Source organism: Vombatus ursinus, unplaced genomic scaffold (genome assembly GCF_900497805.2).
Source record: "Vombatus ursinus unplaced genomic scaffold, bare-nosed wombat genome assembly UNPS02014781.1, whole genome shotgun sequence".
Taxonomy (NCBI): domain Eukaryota; kingdom Metazoa; phylum Chordata; class Mammalia; order Diprotodontia; family Vombatidae; genus Vombatus; species Vombatus ursinus.
The window spans coordinates 12,310,857-12,332,105 of NW_020954559.1; positions in this window are offsets into that span (position 1 = coordinate 12,310,857).

Sequence of the window (21,249 nt, forward strand, 5' to 3'; positions counted from 1 at the left end):
TCCAATTGGGGACCGGGGCGGCTGCTTCCATTTGGAAACAAGCAGAAGGCAGATTGGGAGGGTGTGAAGGAAGGGCTTCTGCCAGGCTAGTCCACTCCAAGAATTTCCCTCCATTTTCCAATCCAACCCTCTGGTTTCCCCACAGAGGCAGGGAATGAGTCTCCATCTCATTTAGAAACTGAGAACCCCTGACTTCCCCCCTCCTCTAATCCCTCCTTCAGCCAGTAGGGAAGGTACAGAAAAATACATGGAAATAATAATAATAATCAGGGGTGAACAAGTCAAATAAAAACGCACCTATGATCCTCCTGCAGAAACCTTATTTTACTTCCTTTTAGAAATTATTATGGTACTTTGAATAAGATGGTAACATAAACTTCATTCAAAAAATCCATCCATATATATGTGTGTGTGTACACATATGTATGTATGTATGTATATCATCACAATATAACCATAAATATAGACAAACCTTCAGTGTTTGGCACATACTAAGTATTTCATGAATGATTGTTGATTGATTGATTCCACTCAGGGCTAACATACCACATAGCACACAAAAGGATAAAAGAGGGAAGGTGGCTTAGGGAGGGGACCTAGCTGAAGAGATTTTGGATCAAAACTGATTAGAAGATGAGAAAACTTTCCTGAGAAGGAACTATCCCAGCCCCGCTTTAAGTATGTACAGGGCATAGATGGAGGATGAAGACACGAAGTTACTTTCAATCTTTTACAGGTTTGAAAAATGAGGGAAAAGACACCTGTTATCTCAAATCACTCCCAGGCTTTTGGTATTAGAAATTCCCATGTTCTGGAAGAATTCATGAACCTGCTTTGATAAACACATGTCCCTTGAAATCCTGGCAGTGTTTTGTGACTTAGTGCTATCTTTTTAAAGAAACGTTTTCATGCCAACAGTTTTAATGCCCTTTAAAAAAAAAAGTTGAGATTTGACCAGGTTCTGTTTCTCAGCTGATGCTTTGTCATATTACTGCCCATGAGGGTTAAGCCTCCATTGCATTGTCCAGGCCACTGAAAAGCATGATGTCAATAACAAATATACAACTGCTGATAAAGCTCATCTTTCTAGAAAACCCCTGAAAGGTTTTGTGGGATGCTGCTGCGCTTCCACTGGTTGGAAATGCTGAGTGTCAGATGGTGGCATCAGGGGTGTGGGAATGAAATCACATGAGGAGGAGGCAGCTAAGAGGCACAGCAGACAGAATACTTAGCCTGGAGTCAGGAATCCTATTTGCCTCAGTTTCCTCATCTGTAAAATGAGTTGGAGAAAGAAATGACAAACCACTCCAATGCTCTTTGCCAAAAACAACCCAAATGAGGTCACAAAGAGTCGCACCCAATTGAAAGGACTGAACTACTGAAGAAGTAGTAGGAGTAGGAGTAGTGTAGTTAAGCAGACAGGTGACTCCTGCTGCTTTTGTCCCTCGAACAATTTCCACGTGGACGTGTTTAGTGAATTTACACCATTTTAATGAATTTGATTTAAGCAACAAGGATTTGGAGTGGCATAGACATGGACACAGTTTCGGGGCCCATTGTGGAAACTGCAAACAGTGTGAAGAGGCAGCTTTGGAAACTGAGTCATGAAATACTTAAGTCAATCATAGCCTCCTCTATTTCTCACTTTCTCCCTGAACAGCGTGGATTAATGAAAAGATGTAAGCACTCTGATCTTCTCTGGCAGCACTATTTGCTGAAATAATCAATTAACCTTGGGAGATTAGATTGACGGGGTTTAAGTGCAAAGTTATTTAAGGTGCCAGATTATCTAAGCAGATGATTACAACTGTGGCAATTCTAGAAAGAAATAAGAACCTTCTTTTGGAAATGTCAGGGCTTCACAATGATTTAATAGTATTGCCCTAAGGAATGAGCTTGATTCGTGAGTGTAGACTTTAACCTTGGTGGAATGAGGTAGATATTTTTTTTCCCTCCTTATTCCCTGGGTTTAAAAAAAAAGTGATTCATAAGGAGGACAATATTATAGCATCATGGATGTGATTTTATATATTTCAATAAATAAAATTTAATGTTTTTTTTTAATTTGGTGATATATTGAATCTATAGGGTCATAAATCCAGAGCTGGAAGGACCTCAGAGATCATCTATGTTATAGCTGAGGAAACTGAGGCTCATTGGAAATTAAATGATTTCCCTAAGTCACACAGGAATTGTGTCAGAGTCAGGATTGAGTTTAAATTCTCTGATTCAAGCTATACCATGCCATCTTACACACTGAAAATTGAATAAATTCTAAATTAATCAAAGCATCATCAAGATGTCCTTTGAATTTTTGGTAGTCTAACAATGACATGTGCTGTATACAAATAATATGCTTTGACTTGGATGCCTATAGAATACCATCTCCATAATAAATAACATCTTCATAGCTAAATATAAAAAACTACTTCTTCATCATTCATAATCTGTCCTAAGGGTGTTGTGATAACTTAGAAAACTACATACACACACACACACACATACACACATATTAATACACCAATACAATTAAATCAGATAGGAACTACTTTTTAATCTCATTCAGACTGCACTCAGAAGTATTGGGTGCTGGGTGTTTGACACTTCTGACCTAGAATACTGAGAGTTTGACTTTCCCATTATAGCCAATATGTGTAAGAGGCAGAATCTGAATCCAGGCCTTCCTGGCTCCAAAGCCAGTTCTTAATCCACTATGTCAAACTATTTTGGGGGGACAAAAACTGAATGAAGTGAATTATGAACTTTTTTATGTAATTGAAAAGTTTAAAAGGAATGATTTTTACAAATAATCGTGAAAAAAAAATCATGAAAAGATATTAAGTTCCACCACTTCTTCCAATTGTTGTCAAACTTTAAAAATATTTACCTGGGTCCAAAATTTTCTAGTTATGTCTCGTAGTATCTCATAAATTTTTAGGATTATAGATTTAGGTTTAGAAGATTCCTTAGAGAATGACAAGTCTGGGCAGCTAGGTGGCAAAGTGAATAGAGCTCTGGCCTTGGAGTCAGGAGGACCTGAGTTCAAATCTGGACTCAGACACTTGACACTTTGTAGCTGTGTGACCCTGGGCAAGTCACTTAACCCTGATTGCCTCACCAAAAAGCAAAAAGAAAAAAAAAAAAAAAAAAGAATGACAAGTCAAATCTCTTCACCAAGAGGTTAAGTGACTTGCCCAGGGTCACATAGCTAATAAGTGTCAGAGACAAGATTCAAACTGAGATTTTAAAGGCAGTAGATCTCAAATCTTCTTTGGTAAATGTGAATGATCTAAGTAGATCCACATCAGTGTGAACTCATGAAATGTTCTTGACTGGCTGCATTTATTTGATTTTTGTGTGCTTGAGAAGACACACTAAGGGCAAGGATAGCTTTTTAAGTTGTACTCAGAACAATAACTTGGTGGGGAGGTGGTAGGGGTAGTGGTGTTGACTAAGATTTTATTCTAGAGTTCAAAATTTAAATTTCAAGGCACTAAAACCTCGTTCTTTGGAAGGGTAGAAACCATGGAGCTTAGGGCCTATTTAATAAGGCTTAGTAACTGGTTAACGAGAATAATTTAAGATGGAAAGTTAATCAAGGCTTGATAATAGCTCTCCATTTTCCCTGACCCACTCCCACTTCTCCCAATTGTTATCAAACTTTAAAAATATTTACCTGGGTCCAGAATTTTCTAGTTATGTCTTGTAGTATCCCATAAATTCTTGGGATTATAGATTTAAGTTTAGAAAATGCCTTAGGGAACAAGTCATATCCCCTTCACCAAGAGGTTAAGTGACTTGCCCAGGGTCTCATAGCTAATAAGTGTCAAAGACAAGATTCAAACTGAGATTTTCCTGACTCTGAGTCCAGCACTATATCCAAGTGATATTTTTGGTTCTTAAAGGTCCCAAAGGATGTGATGATTCAATGAGTCAACATTTTGTAAGTGAAACCATGCTAGTCTAAATTTTTCAAACCTAACTTAGCTTTAAAAAGACACATTGAGGTTCTTGGTCTTTCATGTTATAGATGTCGACCATAGGCATAGTATGTAGGCATGAATAAAGCATTCTTTAAAATATGGAGCTAAGTAAGGAAGTCTTACTGCACAGCCATCACTGTGCTACCCAACATAAGAGATGTAAAGGAAATTGTAGATATGGTCCTTGCCCTCAATGATCATACCATGTAGTTGCTGAAATGTTAACCAATTAGATAATAAGATGAGAATATGTGATTTCTGGGGCCTGCTACTGTGGCTAAAAGCAAAGCTTTTCATTTACTTATTTGGAAGGAATTTATTAAATGTCTACTATACACCAGGCATTGTGATTGATGCTGGGGATATGAAGAAATAGAAACAGTCCTTGCCCTCAAGGAACTTACATTCCTTTGGGGAAACAGCTCATATACAAATGAATAAAGACAAAATATATATAAAGTCATTTCAGAGGAAGACTCAAGAAATTACAGATTGGGATGGACCATCTGTAAGAGCTTAAGCTGAGCTTTGAAGGAAACTAGAAATATTCCAAGGCAAAGATATGGAAGGAGAGTAGTCTAGACATGGAACAAAGCATGTACAAAGGATAAAGATGACAGATGACATCTCATGCACAAGGAATAACAAATAAGCCAGTCTACTATAAAAAGTAGTAAAGGTAGCTAGATGACACAGTGGATGGAGCTTGGCCTGGAGTCAGGAAGAACTGAGTTTAAATCTAGCCTCAAGTGCTTACTAGCTATGTGACCTTGAGCAAGTCACTTAACTTCTACTTGCCTCAGTTTCCTCAACTGTAAAACAGGGACAATAATACTCCTACCTCCCAGGGTTGTCGTGAGGATCAAATAAGATAATAATTGTAAAGTGCTTTGCGTAGTGCCAACCCATAGTTAGAGCCATATAAATGTTAGCTGTTGTCACTAGATAATGGCTGAACTCATGGTAGCTGTGTTGAAACTAATAGGCCCTTTTAATTTGTCCTTTTTAATGGAAAGCCACGTGGCTTAACTGGAAACACCCAAGTAAGCCTGGAAGAAGCCAAGGAAAACAAGGAAAAGGCTACCAGGTCAGCTCACTGATCTCCCACAGTGGGCCGGGGATGACAATTCCAAAGCAATACCAGGAAAGGCAGGGAAGGGATACAATTCAGATGTCATTGGGGACCTCTAGCCATGATGATCTTCAGGCTATGGCCAGAGAAGAGAGTCCATGACTTGCCAAAGGCAACCCTCAGGATTTGGTGAATGGCTAACTTAAACTTGTGCTGGAACTCCAAGCTCCGTCTTCATTCCATACTTCAGAACAACTCAGGTGGTTCAGCAATTAAGGCAGTTTAGGGATCAGAAGATCTCATGTCTTTATGGCAAGAGCTAGGGTCCCTCTCAGGCACATCTAATGACTTTTCCATAGCAATTTCTGTTGCAATGAAATTGGAAATTTCTAACCTGGAAACTTCCAGAGGTAGGAGGGCTAGAAAATAGACAGGAAGGTTGGGAATGTCAGGTTAAGAAGAAGGATATGACCAGGTTATAGCTAGTTTATTAGACAGAAAAAGACAGGGACAGAAAAAAAAAGGACTTTTTTTATTTGCTTTTTTACTAGATGACTACAAAGTGTCCAGATAAAAAACACAGACAAAAAGACTGCCCTGGAAGGGGCAGCATCAAGTTGGATCCTAAATATTGAGTAGGATTTAGAAAGGCTAAGAGGGAGAAGAAAATTCTGCCAGATAAAGAGAATTTCCAAAGCAAAGGCAAGAAGGTGGGAAATGAGATGGCAGAGAGTGGCATCATTATAGAAAAGAAGGAGTAGTAACTGTGGGACAGAGCTAGGAGGGAGGGAGGGCCAAGAATTCTGTGTTAGCAATCCTGTTTTTCCAGTAATATAATTAGCTGCCTGCTATTGGACTAGTTGCTTAGCTTCTTTGGGCTTTAGTTTCCTCATCTGTAAAATGGATGTGTGTGTAGGGGAGGAAGTGAAGCATGTTGATTGCTAAAGAATCATCTAGCTCTACGTCTTATAAAACACTGGTAGGTCAGAAAAGCAGGGTGTCCTTTTCCCAAGACCCTGAATTCACTCCAGAGTAGGTGGTGCCCATTCTGCCTACACAGAAGATCAGCCCTGTTTAAGCTCCAAGCAACTGCTAATTTGGACAGCAAGAAGCTAGTGAAACGCAGAAGCAAGAGGGCATGTTTGCTAGTTAACTTTTGTAATTGTGTTTCAGAAAACAGCTAAAGACCAGTGATTTAAAGTGCATGTGTTCAGGACAACAGCTACTTTGCTTTTCAACACATAAACCAGGTCATTGTTTCAGATTTCCTTTTGCTATTGTCACTGATGTATAATGGTCAATTAGTGCTAGAGAGCATGGGGTGAGATCATTATGGTCCTGAGGAGGAGTTGAGGGTGTCCTGAAGAGGCTCACCTCTCCAGGAGGAATTCGGTTGGCCAGACTCTATGTGCTCACATTTATCCCATGGTATCAACAGGAAGGGGCAGCTAGCTGGTACAGTGGATAGAGTGCCAAGCCTGGAATTAGGAAGACTCATCTTCTTGAGTTCAAATCTGGTTTCAGATGCTTACTAGCTGTGTGACCCTGGGCCAGTCACTTAGCCCTGTTTGCCTCAATTTCCTCATCTAAAAAAAAATGGCAAACCACTCCATTGTCTTTGCCAAGAAAACCCTAAATGGGGTCATGAAGAGTCAGACACAATTGACATGACTGAACAACAATTAAAAGGAAAAGTAAAATATCAGTAACTATGTTTGTTGTGTATGACATCCTGTAACATGAAAAGGAGTTTCTCTGAAAATAAATTTTATACCATAGAAAAAAAATCAGTTATGAAAGGAAGAGTTCAATAAAAAATAGTGTGTGTGTTTCCCACTACACGTCTCCAAAACAATGGAGTCACTGATGACAGATGGAACCTATCTATGGTCATTCTCATGCTTTCTTCCTCTAAGAGACTGTATGGAAAGATCAAATGAATTAAAACCATGGTGTTCCAAACCTATTAGTTTGAAAAATTATCATAATCACAGGCTCATAGGTCAGTCTAAACTTAGAAGATATCTCATAGGCCAACTAGTCCAACTTCCATCATTTTACAAAAGAGGAACCCATGGCCAGGTCAATAGCTTGACCAAGGTTACACAGGTAGTAAAAGCCTCAGAGGTGAGATCTAAACCCAAATCCTCTGACTCCAGGGCCAGTTTTCATTCCATTGTCCTATAATGAAATAGTAGTGGAAAGACCAATCTTCAGCTTGTCCCATCTGCAGCTAAATAGATAACAACAATTATAATGATAACAATAACAACAGTACAATATATTCTTTCTGGAACTTCGATTTTTCAAAACATTTTCAGATATATCATCTTGTTTCTTCCAATTCTCAATACACTCCTCTAAGGTAGAAAGGGATGTAGAAACAGATGAGGAAAGTGAAAAGCAAGGAGGATGAAGCTTGCTCAACATTAACGCAGAAGGTTAGAGACAGAGTTGGGTCTAGAATGCAGATCTCCTAACTGCCAAGTTGGTAAACTTTCAATCAACAGGGATTTATTATGTACCTTCTATGTGCCACTGTGTTAGGTGATGGAGATACAAATACAATAAATGAAACAATCCCTACTCACGAAGAGTCAATGCTGTTTCTCCAGGGATAGAATTCAAGTAGGGGCAGCAAGGTGGTACAGTGGATAGAGTGGACAGAGTGTTGGGCCTGGAGTCAGGAAGACCTGAGTTAAAATTTGACCTCAGATACTTTCTAGCTGTGTGACCCTGGGCAAGTCGCTTAACCCTGTTTATCTCAGTTACCTCATCTGTAAAATGAACTGGAGAAGGAAATGGCTAACCATTCCAGTATCTTTGCCAAGAAAACCCAAAAGGGGTCACGAAGAGTCAGACATGACTGAAAATGTCTAAACAACAACAAAGAATTCAAGTAAAGAAGACTTCTCTGACACTTAACAAGCTGTGTGACCTTGGCAAAGTCATTGAACCTCTCTGGTCCTCACTTTCCTCATCTGTTAAGTATAGAGAATAACACTTACAGTATCGACCTCATGCATTGTGGAAGGCGCAAATGAAGTAATGCACATAAATGTACCATGTGTCAGCTACTATTCATATTAGTTGCACACAATAACACCAAATTATTTCTCCCGTTTAACTCCTACTAATTATTTAACTAGTATAGAGATAACTTATCTTATTTAATATTCACACATCTGGCCTATGAAGGGCTTTCTCTCACTTAAACCACATTTTCTTTTGCACTGGACACAATAGAATTCCATTTCTTCCCATAGCGTCTAAAGTCAGACTGCTCCTTCTAGCTCACCAAAGGGAAGAGTATTCTAAACTACCAGGCCCCTTTAAGAGCCATTTTGGAATATCTGCTTAGCACAGAATAGTATTCATGATAGAAACTTATCTTTAAAACAATTATGAGACCCTAATTTTATTATTTATATTATTATATTATAATATAGAATATAATATAATTAATCAACTGTAAGGTTCTCAACAAAGTCACTTTATTTCATTAAGTGACTTTATATTCTTGGATCTGCAGGCCCTCCCCACCCCATAAAGCATTCATAATTACTTCCGTGGGAACTTGCATCTGCAATTCAGGGTAGTTGCCCCTAGATGGTGCTTTTATCTTGTCAGATGGATAGTCCTTGGGAGCAGAGGTCCCTTTAGGTGCTAATTTCTGGGATGACACCTCACCCCCCACCCCATCTCAGCCCCAGCCCACAACCCAAGACTTCCACCCAATAGTCAGTTTCTATCTCTTTAAAATATTTAATTAAATAGTATGAATACAAACATAATTCACAATTATTTATGCTTTGCAAGAAGTTTATAGGAAGCGATACATCAAGTTTAAGCAAGAATTTAAGGAACACTCAATTTGTAGGCATAGAAAAATGCGCCTGATTACTTTCTCCAGTTTCCTCTTATTGTCAATTGCTATTCGCCCCCAATCTAGGGTGATTAATCTATCCTTCCCTTCCCTTTCCCTTACTTACCCTTGTACAGACTCTAGAATAGTTCCTATTACTTGTTGGCCTGGGGTTCCTCTGAGTCTTGAATGGACCATGTTAGCAGATTTTCAATTAGCTGAACTGCATCCACTCAAGTGTATCTTACTAGAAGCAGGTTCTAATGAAGCAAACCCTGTCATCTTGCCACGTACCTACCTGATTCAAACTGAAAATGAACTCCCAGACAAGTATAGGGTTGATAATTATCTTCTCTCCAGTCTTGTGAATCTACTATACCCAAAAGGAAAGAATTTGAACCATGCTTGCCATCTTCTCACATCTCTTGCTCTCTGCTCTGCATTTCTGCCACAGAGAATATTCAGCACAATCAGAGATGTTGACTGATCCTGCCTCTCTTACTAAAACAGTCAGATAGCTTCGCTTTTTACCCCCAGCTAATTTTTCAGGTGACTTTTCAAAAAGGAGTCACTTTATTTCATCAAAAAATATGAATGTTCCTCCCCTCCTGACCCCCAGGGCAAAACAACCTCTTTTCAATGGTTACATCATGGTCATGTCTCCACAATTTCACATTAGAAAACACTGATTATGGTGTTACTATCTACATGGTTAACTACGACCACAAAGAACATGATATGCCAGTCAGTCCTGTTCACACTGAGCAAATATATATATGGGCTGTCCTTTGGTGAGTAGCAGGAGTTGATTCAGCGAGATCTTTTATTGTTCACAATTCTGCCTTTTCAGTTTAGCATAGAGCTAGAGTTCAAATCCCACCTTGGACTTTTCCTAGTTACGTAAACCTGGGCAAGTCACTCAACCCTGTTTGCCTCAGTTTCCTCATCTGTAAAGTAGAAATAATAATAGTAGGATTGTTGTGAGGTGTACCTGGGCAAGTCACTCAACCCTGTTTGCCTCAGTTTCCTCATCTGTAAAGTAGGAATAATAATAGCAGGATTGTTGTGAGGATCAACTGAGATGGTATATAAATCACTTTGTAAACCTTAAAGTTCTATGTAGATGCTATTATTGTTATTATTATTATTATCATTATGAGGACCAAATGAAATAATAATAGTCCTACGTAGTCGTTTAAGGCAGCTAGGTGGTGCAGTGGATAGAGTGCTGGGCCTAGAGTCAGGAAAACTCATCTTCTTGAGTTCAAATCCAGACTCAGACACTTACTATGTGACCCTGGGCAAATCACTTTACCCTGTTTGCCTCAGTTTCCTCATCTGTAAAATAAGCTGGAAAAGGAAATGGCAAACCACTCCAGTATCTTTGCCAAGAAAACCCCAAATGGGATCACAAAGAGTTGAACGTGACTGAAACAAATGAACAACAAATATAATCCTTAAAAGTTTGCAAAGCATTTTATGGATATTTTTTCACTTGGTCCTCATAATACTAATAATGCTAATAATAATAAGACCTTGGGACACCATGAAGCTGCTGATGTAAGGTACCCAAGGTAGTCTAAATGGGGAGGAAGGAGGAGGAGCATTGCCATGGGCCAGGGAAGAGTTTACCTGACCAAAGAAAGGGAGCCTCCTTGCTTAGCTGTTTTGATGAAAGCTGAAAGATTGGAAATATAGGCAAAACACTAGTTGCCCCACCATAGTTACGGCACTGGAATATCCTGACTTGCAATCCTACACTGTACCATGGTGTACAAGATTTGTAACATAGTCAAATATTGCCAATATGCAGCTGGCTGTCTTAAAATGTAAGAAGGCACCCCATATGCTGCAGCTTCTCTGTTTCTGAATGTGAAGTCAAACTATCACAAAATTCACAATTTCTTTCCAAGCCAGTTGTGTATACAGAGGAAAAGCAAAGGAGTTGAGCAATTTCGGAGTTAAAATGATGAATGCAAACAGTCAATACAAATAATTTAGGTGAAAAACAATAATTATTTTTCTCGTTTTCTGACTGAATTATCCAGATAATTGCCTCAACTCTTTAGTACATTTTGCCTGTGTAGATAAAACCTCAATAAATCAGATTCTCCCAGTATAGAGCATTTCCTTTGATATCAAAGGGAGTTAGCTACATGTGCAGGGGAATGAATATGGAATGGGGTTCTGCTTAGTTTAAAAAAAAGGTAAAGCAAAAACAAAAAAATGGTCCAGGTGTTTGCCACCCAGATCTTTTTGCTGCCATCTTCAAAAAGGCTTTTCCTGCCATAACTTGGGCTTTCAGCAACATCTAACATCATGTTCTGTGTTTAAGGTAGAAGTGTCATCACTTAAAGTACTTTCTTTTTTATCGTACTTATTTTGTCTATGAATTCAATTTAACATAATTTCATAAAACACATTTCCTCATGCCTAAATTCCTCTTATATGAAACTGGGATTCTGTCACCCGGAAATTAGACTCCAGATGGAGTATAGGATGTGCAAGCTGCCAGGGGCCCAAGGTGCAAGGACCAGGCAAAACCAAAGTGAATATGTGCCACCCAGCAGTCAAATCTTCTGTGATATTGTAATATTATTTCACAAGTAAAGACAATAAGCATTTATTAAGCACCTACTGTGTGTCGGGCACTGTGCTAAGAGCTGGGAATACAAAACAAAAGGGGGTAGGCAAACAACAGTCCTTTTTCTCAAGGACCTCATAGTCTAAAAGAGGAGAAAACATAGAAACAGCTACATACAAACAAGTTATATATTGAATAAACTGAAGATAATCTGGGAGAGAAAATATTAATGGGGATTAGGAAAGCCTTCTTGTAGAAGGTAGGATTTTAGCTGGGACATGAGGGAAACCAAGAGGCTTCCATGAGGAGGTAGAAAATTCCAGTGTGGGGCCAGCCAGTGAAAATGCCCAGTCTGAAGATAGGGTGTCTTGTAGGAGGAACAGCAAAGAAGCCAGTGCGTTGGATCTCAGAGTACATGGGGAGGAGTGAAATATAAGAAGATTGAAAGGGAAGAAAGGGGTTAGGTTAATAATGGGTTTAAAAAAAACAAAAAGAGGATTTTATATTTGATCCTGAAATAATAGGAAGCCACTGGAGTTTATTGAATGAGGGAGGGAGTAGGGTCATGGTCAGATCTGCACTTTAGCAAGATCAGTTTAACAGCTGAATGAAGGATGAACTGGAGTGGGGAGAGCTTGAGGCAGGGAAACCAACCAAAAGTCTACTGCAGTAGTCCAGGTATGAGGTACTGATGGCTTCCTTATCAGAGGAAAGGAGACAGGCTACACAGGACATATTACAAAAGTAAAACCAATCGGCCTTGACAACCAACTGGATATGGGTGAGGATGGGGTGAGAGAGAGAGTCAGGAGTCAAAGATGCCTGACTCCTACTTTGTAAACCTCACAGACTGGAAGAATGGTATTGCCCTTGTCAGTATTAGGGATGATCAAAAGAGGGGTTAGAGTTTGGGAGAAAAGAAATGAGTTCAGTTTTGGATATGATGAGTTTAAAATGTCTATGGGACATCCAATTCAGGAGGTCCTCTAGGCAAGACGGGAATTGAAAGGAGAGGTTAGGTCTGGACAAATAGATCTGAGAATCTTATGTGTAGAGATGATAGTTGAATCCATAGGAGCTGATGAGATCAACATGTAAGATGGTATAGAAGGAGAAGAGGGCCCAGGACAGAGCTCTGGAGGACACCCATTATTAGAGGGTGTGACCTAAATGAAGATCCAGTAAAGGAGACAGGTAGGAAGAAAATCAGTAGAGAGCAGTGTCACAAACACTTAGAGAGAAGACTGTGATTGATAGTGTCAAAGACTGTAGTGTACAAGGTGTATAACACAAGTACTCCGATACAATTCCCTGTTAGACTATAGCTTCTTGGAAGAGGCACTAAATCGTTAATGAGAGTGAGATTCAGAGAGGTGGAGATTTTTAATGAATTCTATTACTTCTGCCAATTATCTATTAAAGAGACTTACTGCTTTTTTCCACCAAGAATTGTTAAAGAAACTGGAGCATCCCAGATCTATTAAAAGCTGGTATTGTCTCCACCTTGAGATCTCCTCAGCAGTGGACGGTAGGATGCTTGGTATGCTGAATCCCAGTGAGAGACAGTCGATTTTGTTCAAGAGAGAGATCAAGGTATCTCGTGAGGACTAACAGGGACATTGATTGTGGAGAGAAGATTTAGTTGCAAATATAATTCCCAGAAGGGGAATTACGATGGATTACTTTTCCTAGGCTCCCCATTGCATTTACTTTAATACAAAGCCATGAGGACTTTCCAGATCCTAACAAAGTGTGCACATTGGGGTGTGTGTGTGTTTGTGTGTGTGTGTGAGAGAGAGAGAGAGAGACAGACAGACAGACAGACAGACAGAGACAAAGAGACAAACACAGAGAGAAAGACACAGAAAGAGAGAGACAGAAATAGGGAAGGAGGGAGAGAGAGAGAGAGAGAAAGAGAGAGAAAGAAAGAGAGAGAGAGAGACAGACAGACAGAGACAGACAAAGAGACAGACACAGAGAGAGAGAGAGACAGAAATAGGGAGGGAGAGAGAAAGAGAGAGAGAGAGAGCGCTTCTTCAGAGAAGTCCCCATTCCCTGTCCCTGCTACTCTATCCTCTAAGAGTATTCCTCTGATAAAAGCTATTAGAAGACCTGTATCTTTAATCTCTTTCTATTACTTCTGGTTTCCTCAGATCACAAGCTAGTATCTCCAGGTCTCTTCATTTCTGTTGTCTAGAACAATGGAGGCAATACTGGACTTTTGCACTCTCTAGTCTATGGCAAATATGGGGTCAGTGGAGTGATAACCACTCATTTTCAAGGCCTATGTCAATTTTTAAACTACAGGGTTCTACCGAGTTTAAAAACAAACAAACAGACAGAAATGGGTGATCTTAGTCCAGTCACATGACTCAGGGTTCACTTTCCTATTATTCTGACCAGAAATGAGAAAAGGAGGGATAAAATTTAAATCTCTAAAAAGAAGAGATATCTATAGGAAATACCATACCATTTCCATAGAATCATGAGATCTAGAGCTGGAAAGGACTCTGGAGATCATCTGGGTCAACCTCTTTCATTTGACATGATAGGGAAACTGAGATTCAGAGACATGAAGTGGTTATTTGAAGGCAAGATCTCAGACTTCTAGCCCAGTGCTGTTTCTACTGCTTTACACTGTACCTCCTAGGGTGGAGCATAGTATATACTTTAAATAAAGTATTGGTTACTTTTGCTGACCTGCCTCCTCCTGAAGGAGGGATCTATTTGGAAGTGAAAGCAATGTAAAAATAAAAGGTAGCAATAATTTTTATAAGAAAATAAGTAAGCATAATTTTCCTGGTCAGGGCAGGGGAATCATATGAAGTATAGAAAAAGGTAAAAGGTGAAGAAAGAGGAGCTTTGTCATGAGTTAATTTAATATCATTCCCAGCCTGGCCTCAATTTACCTAGTCTCTACAATGGGAACCACAGTACAGAGCAATGGCCATCTGCTTATACAATAGTTGTGTGTACAGGCATAGCCATTTATTGGTACCTAGAGGGGAAAGGCTTTGAAAAGACCAAAGGTGTTAATTAGTTTGACTCATCCAGGAGGTACAAAGGCCAGCCATTTGTCCAAGCAGAATGTCAGTGATTAATGGGAGAAACTACTCTGAGTTTCCATTACAGTCTCTGTGGAACAAACACCACCATACAATTGGCTGTTTAGAGGCAAGTGAAGGACACTGGCGTGGGGAGACGCTGGTGCCTTAGTGACATTTTCTACCTCTCTGAGTCTCAGTTTCCTCCTTGTAAAATGATGAAGTTAGACTAGATTGAGGTTATAGACCCTCTTTGAAAGTCTAGTGAAGCCTATGAACCTCTTCTTGGAATAATGTTTTTAAATGAATAAAATAAATACATGGGATTGCAAAGGAAACCAATTATATTGAAAAAAAGTTATAAAAATATTTTTAAAAATAAGTTCATAGACCTCAGATTAAGAGGGTCCATGATACAATGGTCTTTCCAAAGTACCTGCCATTTTTAGCATACTCTGTTCTAAAGTCTCTTTCAGCTGAGCCATTCTAACATTCTCTGTCTTAAAAGTCCTTTTCAGCTCTAACATTCCATGTTCTAAGTTCATATAGTTTATAGGGATCCAATTCCATCAAGCCTGGGCTAGAGTATATCATTCTAAAATGTCTCTTTATTGGGTCTTCCCTGGGTAGAGATGTCTAATTCTCCATAGGAATGATGAAAACATTCTTAGTTACCATGCAAGCATTCAGGCTAACAAAATATCAAAAACAAGACAGGTTTTATTTAACCCAAGATAAATCACAAAAGAGAAAAGACTCATACCAAGTCCATGAGAAGGAGCCAATTGGGGTCATTAGAGAATTGAATTTCCTCTGGAGTACACATTTTGCATAATTCACAGTACCAGTAGAGATCAAGACCTGGGTTTGTTCCTCCATATCATGACTCTAAACATTGCTACTTATAGGCTCTATTTCCTGCTCAGACTTGAACCTGGTATTGAGCCCTGCTCATGTCTTCAGAAGACTTGGTCTGGAATTTCAGGATGGTCCAGAAAGTCTTCCTCCTCTCCAAGAGTCTTGGCCTAGGTATCACTCCAGGCGCCTCTCCTCAGTGCCTCAGAGGCCTGATCCTAGAATTTCTCCATTTCTGCCACTCTACTGCTCCTGACTTCAATTCCTGCAGCTCCCAGATTGACCTAGGAATTGCTCTCCACTCTGTTACTGCAGCCAAGTGAGTCAATCTCCCCCATTTTATTGATGAGGAAATTGAGGCACATAGAGGTTAAGTGATTTGCTTAGTGGCCTCCAAACTAGAACTATCCTCCGAGTAGACTTGTTCATCACTTGACTGGCTGACTCCAAATTAGCTTGCTGTTATAGGTAGCCAGAGGATGTATCACTTGATCTTTTCCACCAATCATAAGCTATTTCCTATGCAGCATCATCTGCCTTTCATGTAGCGGCCAAAACCCTACAATCCTCTCAAATTAATTAAGGAAGGACTTATTCATACTTATTTTATGTTTTTGATTGATTGATTCAATTAAGATATCTATATCTTCTGTAATTACATGAATTGGTAGTTGAGTCAGTTACATATCACTGAGCCATGCATTGCTGCATAAGGTACAACTTTACTAAGCAGATGGGGCCTTTAGATGTTGAAAATTAAGCTTCTGAAATAGTCCTGTAATAGGAATTATTTTGGAGTTGGGGCATGGAAATAATGAAAATAATATGGTAATAAAATGATAAGTATAAAATGGTAATGATGAAGATAATAATACCTTAAAATCATATAAAAGCTGACATTTATATAGTGTTTTATGCCTGCCAAGTACTTTGTGTGTCTTGTTTCACATACACTTTTGTGCTTATTGTATTATATGTCTTTCACACATATTATTTAACCTCCTAATATAATACCACTGTAAAGAAGAGGTATGATCCCCATTTGACAGAAGAAGAAAATGAATAAATGGCAAGGTCACTGCTGGGGCTATGCAAATGTTGTTTCCTAATACAAAGCATTAGGGAGCCAGGTGGCACAATGGATAGAGTGCTGGGCCTGGAGTCAGGAAGATCTGAGTTCAAATCCTGCCTCAGACACTTAACTAAACGTGTGACCCTGGGCAAGTCACTTAACCCTGTTTGCCTCGACTTCCTCATCTGGAAAAGCAAAAGGAAATGGAAAGTCATTCTAGTATCTTTGCTAAGAATACCCCTAATGGGGTCATGAAGAGTCAGACAGACTGAATCTCCTGAGCAACAAGTACAAAACAAAGTTAACAGAATAAGAACAAAATAGCAGAAAGTTAAGAGAGAAAATCTAATCAATGACTCCTACATAGCAGATGTTCAGTAGATTTGTTGAATGCATTTTGAAAGACTGAATTTATGGGGTAGCTAGATGGCACGGTGGCTAGAGCACCAGCCCTGGAGTCAGGAGGACCTGAGTTCAAATGTGGCCTCAGACACTTGAAACTTACGAACTGTGTGATCCTGGGCAAGTCACTTAATCCCATTGCCTCACCAAAAAGAAAAAAAAAAAAGAAAAAAGAAAAAAAAAGACTGAATTCATTCATTCATTTGATAAACATTTATTAAGCACCCACTATGTGCCAGGCACTAGCACTGGAAATACAAAAAGAGATAAAAGACAATCGCTGCCCTCAAGGAACTCACAATCTAAAGGGAAAATGAACTGGAGTGATGGATAGTGAAAGAAATAAAGCAATGAGAAAATGGAAGCATGAAAACAGAAGGACTGGTTGGTAAAGGAGAGGACCACATATATGAAAGCAGAATGAAAATAAGGTAAATGCTTGTTAGTGAATCAGAGGGCAGAAAGCCAAGTTCTGCTATAAAGAAGTGATTAATTGAGGTAGCTAGGGGAAGGATTAGAACAGAGAGCTTTTTAACACTATGCATTTGGGAAGGAAGACTATGAAGAATTTTAAACTGCATTAAAAAAATACAGAGAAAGAGAGGGGTTGATTAAAATTAAAGAGTGTGGAATTGATTTTTGAAAGTGAGTTTGCCATTTAATCCAATGAACCAGGCAGTCCACTGGTAATAATATGAATTTCTTTTTCAGTTACTCTTTTCAAGGGACATTGAAATCCCTGCTGGAAATCCCAAACATCCCACGACCCAATAATTTGAAATTAAAGTCAGAAAACACAGTGTGAAGCACACATTGCTATTTAACATCTTAGTGGGACTTGCAGAATCTGAGATTGTAGATTAATATTGTAATATTAACATCATAGTGGGACTTACAGAAACTGAGATCTGAGTCTGAATTGTATCACTTATAATTAGGTATATCAACTGTTAACTAGCAAACATTAGATATAAAGATATAGGGCAGGTTGAATGAACTTAACATTCTTAACATAGTTAGGACAACGGTATAAAATATACAAGAACAGAGCTATAACTGGCCATATCTATGTCCTGGGCCAATTGCACAAAACACATTTGTGGCTAGCAAGATAAAATGAGCCCTCAATTCAGGTGAGAGGGGAGGTGGAGAAGGGCAGGGCTAGGCTAGGGGAAAGTGCTAACTTGGGGTAGGGTGTGCATGGGATGGTTGTCAGGAGGAAGAAACATAAGCCATCTAGTAGCTTCCTGTTTTAAGTAATTTTTCTTACTATGTGCTAAGCTTGGTAATTTCTCTACTGCTGAAAGACTGCAAGTTCTTTCAGCACACTCTAGTTTTTTTTACACTCTGAAGTAAAATCTCACTTATCCTGCCCTAGTTGTGGCTCTACATAAAAATAAAAAAAATTTTGAAATATCACTAATAAAGCATGGGGGTGGTGGTAGGGGAAGGGCTAGGTGTTATGACAGCTCTTTAATTTAAATGCTGTCTCCTTCAAATGTGTTTTTAAATTATTTTGAATTTCTATAATATCTTTCTTTCTTAAGAGTCTAAAAAATGTTCATAGTTTTCATTTATCTTCACAGTTTTTTTTCCCTGATGAAAATAATTATAGGAGTATTTCAATGTTCCTAGGATATAAATGCAGTCAGATAGTACTTAAATACATTTGGGCTACATGGCCTGCAAGGTCCCTTCCAACTCTGGATCTCTGATCCTATGAGGTAGAGATCACATAAGCAAGCTAGGATAGAAGTTCTGTCCATTTTAGAAATGGAGAAACTAAGGTAGTAAAATAATTTACCCAGTCACTAAGTGGAAAAGTGAGAACTAAAATTCAGATTTCTTAATCCTTATCTGGTACTCCATCCATAGTGGGCATTAGATAAATGTTTGTTGACTGAGTTCTTCATTGACAGAAGGCGTATGAATTAACCAGAATTGTTATGTTGAAAATAAAATGACCCATCACAGGAGATTTTCCCAAGCATTACTCAATAAAGTATATTTGTTTGTTTTTTAAGAAGAGAGGTGATTTAGTTGCCAACCCACATTTTAGCCATAAGCCAGTTGGCTAAAAAATAAAAACATCAGTGACAGTTAACATGCATGATGATTTAGGAATGTGGAGTGTTATTCATCAAATTTAGCGATTTAATCATTATTTGCCTATAACTGGCCATATTGGACAAAATTGAAATACTTCCCATACTAATTGTGGAGTAATTGCATTTCATAATTAACCGTGCAATGCAAGGTCAAAGAATTCTGGTATATTTGGAATGGGAAATTTTGTCTAAAATAATAGTATCCTTATGAAGGGAATAGGTAAGTGCCTAAAGACAATTTGATGGTATTTTGGACTATTTTTCCTTAGTTTAGAGTATTGGAGGGGTGGTTAGAGTATTTAGGCAGCATGAATTATCCAAATCAGTTTTCTGAATTAGTTAAATCCATTGGATAAATTTTTAGCACTCATTTCATTTGACTTGTGTAGACAATTTTGATGGAATTTTAAAACCTGAATAGACTTAATCTCTAGTTAATTTCAGTAATAGAGTAAAGTGAAAAGGCAACATACCCGCATTTTTAGTTGATACTTCTTCAACTGTTTGTAAAAATTGATTCTTGCAGGTGGCAACCCTGAAGTATCATAGGATCATAGATTTAGAGGCAGAATAGACGTTAGAGGCATCTAGTCCAATCTCCTTTTTTTTTAAAACATGAAGAACTAAGGACCATTTAGATTAAATGACATGTTCAAGGTCACATGAGTAGTAAGTAGCAGAGCTGGGATTCAAACACAAGTCCTTTGACTTGAAATCCAATACTCTGTCCATCTTATCTTTTGCGAAGATCTCTTTGTTAATATAAACCTTGACCAAATGTTCTATGTTCACATAAGTTTTTTGTCTGGGCCAAATGTTTTCCTGTTTGGATCTTAGAAACCCAAACATTACTCTTATAACCTACAACTCTACTATGTGCCTAGATTTCATATACCCAGCTGTATCTATGAGCATTTTGAGAGCCTAGACTCAGAATTTTAATTATTTTAGACCATGTTTTTAGTTCCTAGTATAGTTTTAGAGCAAGGTAGGCTTGTTGCTAAAAGTCAATCTTGAATCTCCTAGAGCTTTTGATAGCAACATTAGGTTGTTCTGGGGAGATGTTGCTAAAGGCAGGGCAGCTAGGTGGTGCAGTGGATAGAGCACTGGCCCTGGATTCAGGAGGACCTGAGTTCAAATGCGGCCTCAGACACATAACACTTACTAGCTGTGTGACCCTGGGCAAGTCACTTAACCCCATTGCCTAGCCAAAATAAATAAATAAATAAAAGGCAACTTGTGTTGAGGAGATAACATTAAAAAGCAACTTATTAATATTGACAGTCCTACAGGAAGAAAATTTTGAATGATTATTAATAAAAATAATAATAGTTAATATTTAGAGAGTGGTTTAAAGTCTATATAACACTTCACAATCAGCCTGGGGTGTAGGTGCTATTATTTATCCTCATTTTATAGATGAAGAAACTGAGGCAGACAGAGGTTAAGTGAATTGCCCAGGGTCACATAGCTAATGAGTATATGAGGCAGGATTTGAACTCTGGGCTTAGTGTGCTATCCACTGCACCACCTAGCTGACTCTAGCTGATAACAAACAGTTTAGCAGAGCAGCTTCATTGGCCTTAACAGGAGTAAAAGACCATGCCGCACTCTGACCAGAAAGGAGATGCTCTCTCTTGGAGAGAGTGAGAATGGTAGTGGCTGGTGACAGCAGTCCAGCAGAGTGTTGGAGCTGCTGTGGGACCTGTGTAGACCACAGAGAAGCAGGAGCAAGGGATCAAGTCAATGCTGAACCACATGTGTACAAGAGAGAGTCAGAGAGAAAGAGAGAGAAAAACAGAGAGACAAAAAAAGACAACAGAGACAGAGAAAGGCAGAGACAAAGCGAAAAGGAGAAAGAAAGAGATGGAAGGAGGGAGAGAGAGAGAGAGGAGAGAGAGAAAAAAGAAGAAAGATGAAAAGAGGAAGATGGAGTGAGAAATAGAGAGGAAAGAGCAGAGAGAGAAGAAAGAGGAGAAGGAGACAGAGACAGAAAGATGAGAAAGACAGAGAGAGGAAGGAGAAAGAGAGATAGAGGGAGGTAGAGAGAAGAGATAGGGAAAGAAAGAGAAAGAAGGAAGAAAGAATGAGAGAAAGAAGGGAGAGAAAGAGAAAGGAGGGAAGGAAAGAGAAAGGCGGAAAAAGAAAGAGGAGAGAGGGAGAGAGAAAAGGAAGAAAGAAAGAGAGGAGATAGGAAGAGAGAGGAGAGAGAAAGAGAGAGAAGAGAAGAGAAGAGAAGAGAAGAGAAGAGAAGAGAAGAGAAG